Source organism: Typopeltis vanoorti, chromosome 7 (genome assembly GCF_054136105.1).
Source record: "Typopeltis vanoorti isolate ZY-2024b chromosome 7, IOZ_Tvanoo_1.0, whole genome shotgun sequence".
Lineage (NCBI taxonomy): Eukaryota > Metazoa > Arthropoda > Arachnida > Uropygi > Thelyphonidae > Typopeltis > Typopeltis vanoorti.
In genome coordinates this window covers 101,396,613-101,404,536 of record NC_143555.1, presented here as the reverse complement: position 1 = coordinate 101,404,536, position 7,924 = coordinate 101,396,613, and the positions used below count along the sequence as shown (strand labels likewise).

Genomic DNA, 7,924 nt, shown 5'->3' with positions numbered 1-7,924 from the left:
CTCAGCCATACTGTTTACTAGAAAGAAAATCCATACCATGGAGGATATTTATTTATTGGGAGTAAAGATTCCATGGCAGACTGAAGTTAAATATCTTGGAGTGATTCTTGATAGTAAACTCCTATTCAGCAAACATATTAGTTACATTTCCTCAAAGACATCCAACGTTTTAGCACAGCTCTACCCTATGATCAACAGACAAAGTAAACTGGACATGCAAAAAATTAACAATTTACAAGATGGTAATTAGACCGGTTATCACTTACGCATCCCCAGCTTGGAGCCACACCGCAAATTCTAACATTCTAAAACTTCAGAGATTACAGAATAAGTGCCTGAGGATGATTCTGGATGCCCCCTGGTTCATATGAAACACCCAAATCCATAGAGAAGTTAATATCTCTTCCTTTCTCATAAATCTAGCTGAGAAGTTCTTTACCAAGACAAGTAACCATCCAAACTCGTTAATCAAGGAAGCCTCGGAATATAATGAAGCAGAAATCAACAAATATAAAAGAACAAAGTCTATCTTAAGTTCAGCTGAACACAACTAACTTCACTGCCCTCAATGGGCGAGCATATGGCTCACAAACACTCCATTCAAAGTTCTTCCATTACAAGACAAAGGGGAAAATGAAAAGCAATTTTGCTTCACCCATCTAGCCAGAAATGTTAATGTTAATGTTAATGAATTGTGTGTTGAATTTCAATATCATTCCTGGAACAATTTATTCTTATCTTTGTGTTCTTCGTGAAACAAACAAACTTAGCATGAACTTGTGCACATGTTTATGTTGAAACATGGTATTAGTAATGACTAGTCCATGTTCTGAGAAGAAGTCCAGTAAATACTTATCATTATTTCCTACTCTACTGCTCCGACACGGACCACTTTTTCTCTTTTTTGTTTGTCAACTGCTTGTTCTAATGACTTGAAAAATTCTAAGGAATTTTTCAAGTCATTAGAAGAACTTTCTGTGCGACAATAGGTTTATCAAGAACCGTTGATATCGGTACGAGTCCCATCGGGCCTCACGATATTTAACGGAGATTTACAGATCTTCCTAAACCCCGGACCGGGGCAATAATAAACACTTGGTGGTGGGAATAGCTAGCCCCCCCCCCCTCGCCAGCTATGGCCAATGTTTTGCCGCCCACGCGGACTCTCGATATCGAGACTGACGCTGATCTGAGACCCCGACTTTTGGCTAAAGCCCTGATTGACTGCGTCAGTGCGGACCAGATATTTGGATTCACTTCTTTCGGTAATGGCAGATACCAAGTTGTAGTTAGCAGCGCCGAGACTAGGGACAAGTTGCTCAAAGGCTTTCAATGTAACGGAAAGGAAATTTTTCCGTTCATGGTGGGGAGCATTATCAAACTGCTCAAAATCTCCAGATTCCCCTTGGAAAATGGAAAATATATACAATGTGATGAAAAAATAATCCACGAAGTGTTTGGGAAATGGGGTGTTGTACGAAACATACAGATCTTAAACGATGCAGACAACTCCCAATGGAAGTCGGGGGAAGTAAACATCTCGCTCGAGATGAAAACAGCGGTTCCAAACTTCGTCAGCATCGGATCCGCTAGGGTAATGGTAAACTACCCTGGCGTTAAGAAGGAATGCTTCCGATGTGGATCCTTCGACCATCTAGGAGCGAACTGCCCAAAACTGACATGCAAAAACTGCCTAACGACAAGTCATTCACTAGACAAATGTCTCATGGCTTGCCTCAAATGTGGTTCCAAGGACCACAAAGTTAACACCTGCCCATCAAGAATGCATGCAGAAAGGATGGGAGGTGCTATTATGCCATTGGCAGTCACCTCAGTAGAGAAGCCTACAGCTACTACAGAACAAGAGTCGGGAAACACGGATTTTCCAACTATAAACGAGGATACGGCAAAATAACGGCTATAGAAGAAAAGGCAGCCGCCACAGAAACCATAGCCTGCACACCCAAGAAAGAGAAGAAGCGAGAAACAGCCAATAAACAAGCTGTGTTACATCATGAAATCACTGCAGAAGGAAAAGTAAATAAAACAGAAAATATGGAGGCAAGTAGCGCCCCCTTCAAAAGACCTCTGAGTCCAGAGGAAAAAGAGATGAAAAAAATAAAACCAGCAGACACAGAAGAATTGGAGACTCCTCATGCAAAAGCAGGGGAGACTCTAAAGCATCTAGTTAAAGGTATCCCTGGGTTGGCAAGAAAATTTCAAGACGCAATAGTGAGAATAGGGGAACCTGAGCTCCTCCTCACTGGGAAATATGGTCCAAACGTAGTTAGTGCAAAATGGTGTGACATATTTGTTGAAGACATCAGCCAAATCACCCCTGAGCAAGTACAGCTAGCCATGGACATAGTCGAGGAGGTGGCATCGGCGTTCTTCATAGCTCTCTGCAAATTAGACATGGCCAAGGGAAGTGAGGTGGCTAAAAGAATAACGACTGCCCACAAAAAGCGACAGTCACAATAACCATCCCATGGTTTCCTGTCCACAGCAATAGCTCTCTAGTTCCAACAGGTGCGGGAGGGCCTGAGAACCTGAGCGGCGAAGGCCTACAGCGAGGCGGTGCTGCTTCTTGAGAGCAGCATCACTTAGGCCAGACCTTTTTTCCCCCATATTTTTTTGGTTTCCAGTTCTTTCTATATAGTTTTATTTTCTCTGTACTTCATGTTTTTTTTTTTTTTCATGTTTCCTTTTTAGGATTTTTCCTTTTCTTCTAAAGTGAAAAATCAACGACCGTTTTAGAATCGCCCCTGGGGGGCAAACAGCTAAAGCAGGTCAACTGAGGCCTCTTTTACCTACTCTACTACTATGCACTCTACATTTACTTCCTCTCCTACTATCTGCTGACTCTCAGCCTATCTTACTCTACAGGCCGATGATGAAGTTTTGTTGAACTCAAATTATTTTTTTTTTTTATCTTGGGGTGGCGGAAAATTCAAAGAAGCGATGGCAAAATTGAGAACCTGAACTCCTCTTTACAGGGAAGCATGGACCTGATGTTGTCAGTGCAAAATGGGGTGATCTTTTCGTTGATGACATCAGCCCTGATCGAGTAGAGGTAGCTATGGATTTAGATGAGGAGGCAGTTTCGGCGTTTTTTATAGCTCTCTGCAAACTGGACATGGTCAAGGGAAGTGAAGTGGCCAAGAGAATATTAACAGCCCACAACAAAAGAAAGACACAGTAACCACCTTGTGGATTTTCTGTACACAGCTTCACTGGTTTTTAGATCCCACAAGTGGGGGATGACCTGAGAACCTGAGCGGCGAAGGCTTACAGCGAGGCGGTGCAGTTCCTTGTGAGCTGCATCACTCGGGCCAGATCCTTCCTCCACCTTTAAATTTAGTTTTCCATTCCTTTGGCTTTCTCGATACTTATGTTACACTTTCTGTTTGTTACATGTTTTCCTTTTCAGAATTTTTCCTTTTTCTAAAGTGAAAAATCAAAGACCGTTTTAGAAAAGCCCCTGGGGGGCAAATAGCTAAAACAGGTCAACTGAGGCTTCTTTTACCTACTCTACTACTATGCACTCTATCTTTACTTCCTCTCTTACTACCTGCTGACTCTCAGCCTATCTTACTCTACAGGCCAATGATGAATTTTGTTGAACTCACAAATTATTTTATTATTATTCTTATTAATTTAAATATAATTCCTGAAATGGCCATACACTAGATAAATATAAAGCAGCTTACTTCAAATTTGGTGCCATAGACCACAAAGTGGACACCTGCGCATCGAACCCACGCAGAATGGATGGAAGGTATCATAAGGCCGACAACAGTTACCACAGAACAAGAGCGGGAAAACCCAGACTTTCCAACTGTAAAATGTAAAATAAAAGAGGCATATGGCGAAACAACGGCAGAAGAAGAGAAGGCAGCCTCCACAGAAACCTCAGCATCCAAACCTAAGGAAGAGAAGAAGCAAGGCACACAGGAAAAAGAAACAGCCAAAAAACAAGCTGCAGAAATGATGAAACCACTGCAGAAGAATAAGAGAAAGAAGATAAAACAGAAAGCATGAAGTCAAACAACTCCCCTTTTAAAAGACCAATCAGTCCAGGGGAAATGGAAAAAAATCGGATGAACTTGAAAAAGCAGATATTGCCCACCAAGATCCCCCTCATGCGAAAGCAGGAAAGACGCTAAGACATCTGTTAAAAGAAACCCCTGTGCTATCAGAATAGTTCCAGAATGCAATAGGAAAAATAAGAGACCCTGTACTGATGCTGACAGGCCAAAAAAGGCCCTAAAGTTGTAAGTGTGAAATGGGATGACCTATACATAGAAGACATAAGTGAGGTCACTCACTCCAGAACAGATAATTGGAGTTCTGGATATAGAGGAAGAGGCAGAAATAGCGTTCTATAGAACTCTACAAATGATAACTTTAGCCAAGGTTGGCAGATGAAATATTGACAACACACAACAAGAGGAAGTAGACATTGTGAATTCCTCATACAGTCTTTAAGTCCACACAATAGGGGATGGACCTGAGAACCCGAGCGGCGAAGGCTTACAGCGAGGCGGTGCAGCTCCTTGTGAGCTGCATCCTTCCCCCACTTCTAAGTTCACCTTTCTATTTCAGTTCACCACTCTTTCCAGACCTTTCTGCGGGTTTACTATCTTATTCATGTTAAGTTTTCTAGTTTTTGTTACATGTTTCCTTTTCAGGATTTTTATTTTTTCTAAAGTGAAAAGTCAACGACCGTTTCCGAAACACCCCTGGGGGGTAAACAGCTAAAACAGGCCTCAGCTAAAAACCTGTTTTAGCTGAGGCATCTTTTACCTACTCTACCACTATGCATTCTATCTTTATTTCCTCTCCTACTATCTGCTGAATCTCAGCATCTATCTCACTCCACAGGTCGATGATGAGATTTTGTTGAAGTCACAAAATATTTATATTCCTTTTTCGTCGGTGTATTCCTTGGGGGTTTTAAGTAATTTGATAATGCTTCCTACCAAGAATGGAACTATTTTTTTCCCGTTGCATTCAAATCCTTCAAGTAGTTTTTCTCTGGTCTCTGCCCTCCTTACTACCACTTGCAATCTGCCACCTCGAAAGGGAGTGAAACCAAAAATCTGATCAGCACCGACGCTGTCGATGAGGACTTTACCAAAAATCGAGGTTGTAGGTTGGCGTCAGCCACGTACTCGGACCCATGCCGAGGGTCCGAGTATGTGGCAAAACATTGGCCATAGCTGGTGAGGGGGTGGGGGGGCTATACTATTCCTACCACTACCTAGTGTTTTGAAATTGCCCCAGTCAGGGGTTTGCTCTGTCTGTTGCTGGTCCGTTAAATATCACGAAATCCCGGTGGGATCCGTATCCGATATTAACTTCTCAGAACAGATACTGCAGTCTCACTTAGTCTGAAAATCTTTGTAAGAACTGATACTACACTTTGATCTTAGCCAAAAGGCCGAGAAGCGATCCACGAAGTATTCGGGAAATGGGGTGTTGTACGCAATGTATAAGTTCTCAACGATGAAAATAATCCACAGTGGAAGTTGGGCGAAATAAACATCTCGCTCGAGATGAAAACGGCCGTTCCAGACTTTGTCGTCATTGGATCCGCCAGAGTAATGGTAAACTACCCTGGTGTAAAAAAGGCAATGTTTCAGGTGTGGTGCCTTCACTCATCTTGGGGAGGATTGCCCTCGAGTGACTTGGTTGTGGCCTGCCTCAAAGCAAGCTACAACCAAGACAAATGTGGGGTCATTGACCACAAAGTGGACACCTGCCCATCCAGAACCCTTGCAGAGAGGATGGGTGGTGCTATCACGTCGGCAACTACACCAAGTAATGAAAATGGCACAGCACAGGAAGCTTTTACACCTCTTGAGACCACTCCTGATGCAACAGAAAGCCATACCGCCATATCTAAAATAACAAAAAAATCCCGTAAGGGAAGAAAAACTGCCATAATTGCAGAAACGAGCAATAAAGTCCCAACAGAGGAAACTGTCAATGTTGAAACCATCATGGCAACTCCAGCAGAAGAAAGCGAAGCTACCAATGCTAATATAGATAATTCAGATAAAGAAGAAGAAGATGAATTAGAGGAGATGGAGGCGAACACCAACACTTCCAAACGGCCATTAAGCCCACAGGAAGAGGAGTTGACAAAGCCCAAAACAGCCAAAGCATCTGAGACAGCCTACCAAGAATTCCCCTATGCGAAACCAGGGGAGACACTAAAATTTCTCTTAAAAGACATCCCCGACGTGCAAGGGAAATTTAAACAAGTAATGGAGAAATTAGGGGAACCTCTACTCCTCCTGACAGGAAAAAGTGGTCCTAAGGTCGTCAGTGCCAAATGGGGCAACCTCTTCATTGAAGATATTAGTGGAGTCACTCCAGAGGAGACACAGGGAGTTCTGGATATAGATGAGCAGGTGGAGGCCGCTTTTTTCAGAATTCTCTGCCAGCTAGACCTCGCCCGGGGAGGTAAAGTGAATGAACAAATATTAACAGCTTACAACAAACGAAAGTAGAGAGAACTAAACCTTGCCCTACTCATTGACTCCTTTGCTTAGATTCACCAGGTTATTTCAGTTCACAGAGGAGGGGGAGGAGTTGAGAACCCGAGCAGCGAAGGCTTACATCGAGTCGGTGCAGCTCCCCATGAGCTGCATCACTCGGGGTAGGCTCTTCCTCTACCTCTAAGTCCATTTTGCTCTTATTTCAAGAGTTTCACCTTCATGTCTTCTTTATCTACATATTTCCTTTTCAGGATTTTTCCTTTTTAAAGTGAAAAATCAACGACTGTTTTAGAAACACCCCTGGAGTGTAAACAGCTAAAACAGGCCACCTGAGGCCTCTTTTACCTACTCTACCATTATGCACTCTATCTTTATTTCCTCTCCTACTATCTGCTGATTCTCAGCACCTATCTCACTCCACAAGCCGATGATGAGATTTTTTGAACTCACAAATTATTATTATTCCTGATTTTTTTAATGTATGGTTTTAGGAGTAAGCCCACCGATTTAGTTTGAAAAATGGTATTGTGGGGAGTGCATACTAAGGAAGGAAGTGTCAAACCGGAAACGAACTTTTCGATTGTTATTTCAGTTAATCAGCTTCTTTGGCCAAAGTTAGGTGCTTTGTCTATTCTTCTCAATATAACGAGATTCTTGTTTTTCCACTCATTCAAGAAAAAAGAAATGGAGGGAAATGTGTATGGTCGTCTGTATTTTGTTCTTGAGCATTTCCGATTTATTTATTACTTGATATATATAGAGAGAGAGAGACTCGTAGTAAATTGAATGAAGCTAGTAAATCCTTTATAGGACCTGTCTGAGACTAGACAAATATCTGCAGCTGGTGTTCCCAAGTAAGCTGATTTTGACACAAGTAAGTAATGTTTTTATCCAGTAGACTCGAATCTTTATACAGTAGTTCCCCTTCCCTTATTCGCGGTCAACCCCGTCCGAAGATATTAACATACGAAAGGGCAACTTACGAAACTTTCATAGTCTCTACAAACTTTCCACTTTGAAATTATGTTGGATCTAATATCCACTCTGCCTATGTAATATTACATCGCTGAAATGAAGCCGTATAGCTCTTTCTTTTGGTAATAGATAGTTCGGCTGATCCCAGAGATAGTCCAGCACCAGGGCAACTCGTTGCAAAGGTGGAGAAAGCTACACACTTCTGAGGTTGCTAAGATTCCATTCACATTCAGATAACTTTAGTACAGTATGCTGTTATAATTGTTGTATTTGATTATTAGTTATGGTTACTAATATCTCATACTGTGCTTAATTTATAAATTAATCTTTATCATAGGTATGTATGTATAGGTAAAAATATAGAAAAAAACTTAGTATATATATTAGAGTTTCTCAGCTATTCGCGATTTCAAGGGATTCTTGGAACGTATCCTTCGAGAATA

The 7,924-nt window shown here is 41.8% G+C and overlaps 1 pseudogene; it reads right to left on the bottom strand.

The window, feature by feature from the left end:
- Positions 1-5,288: 5,288 nt before the first annotated feature.
- Positions 5,289-5,455, bottom strand: LOC150104911 (U2 spliceosomal RNA; annotated as a pseudogene).
- Positions 5,456-7,924: the final 2,469 nt, after the last annotated feature.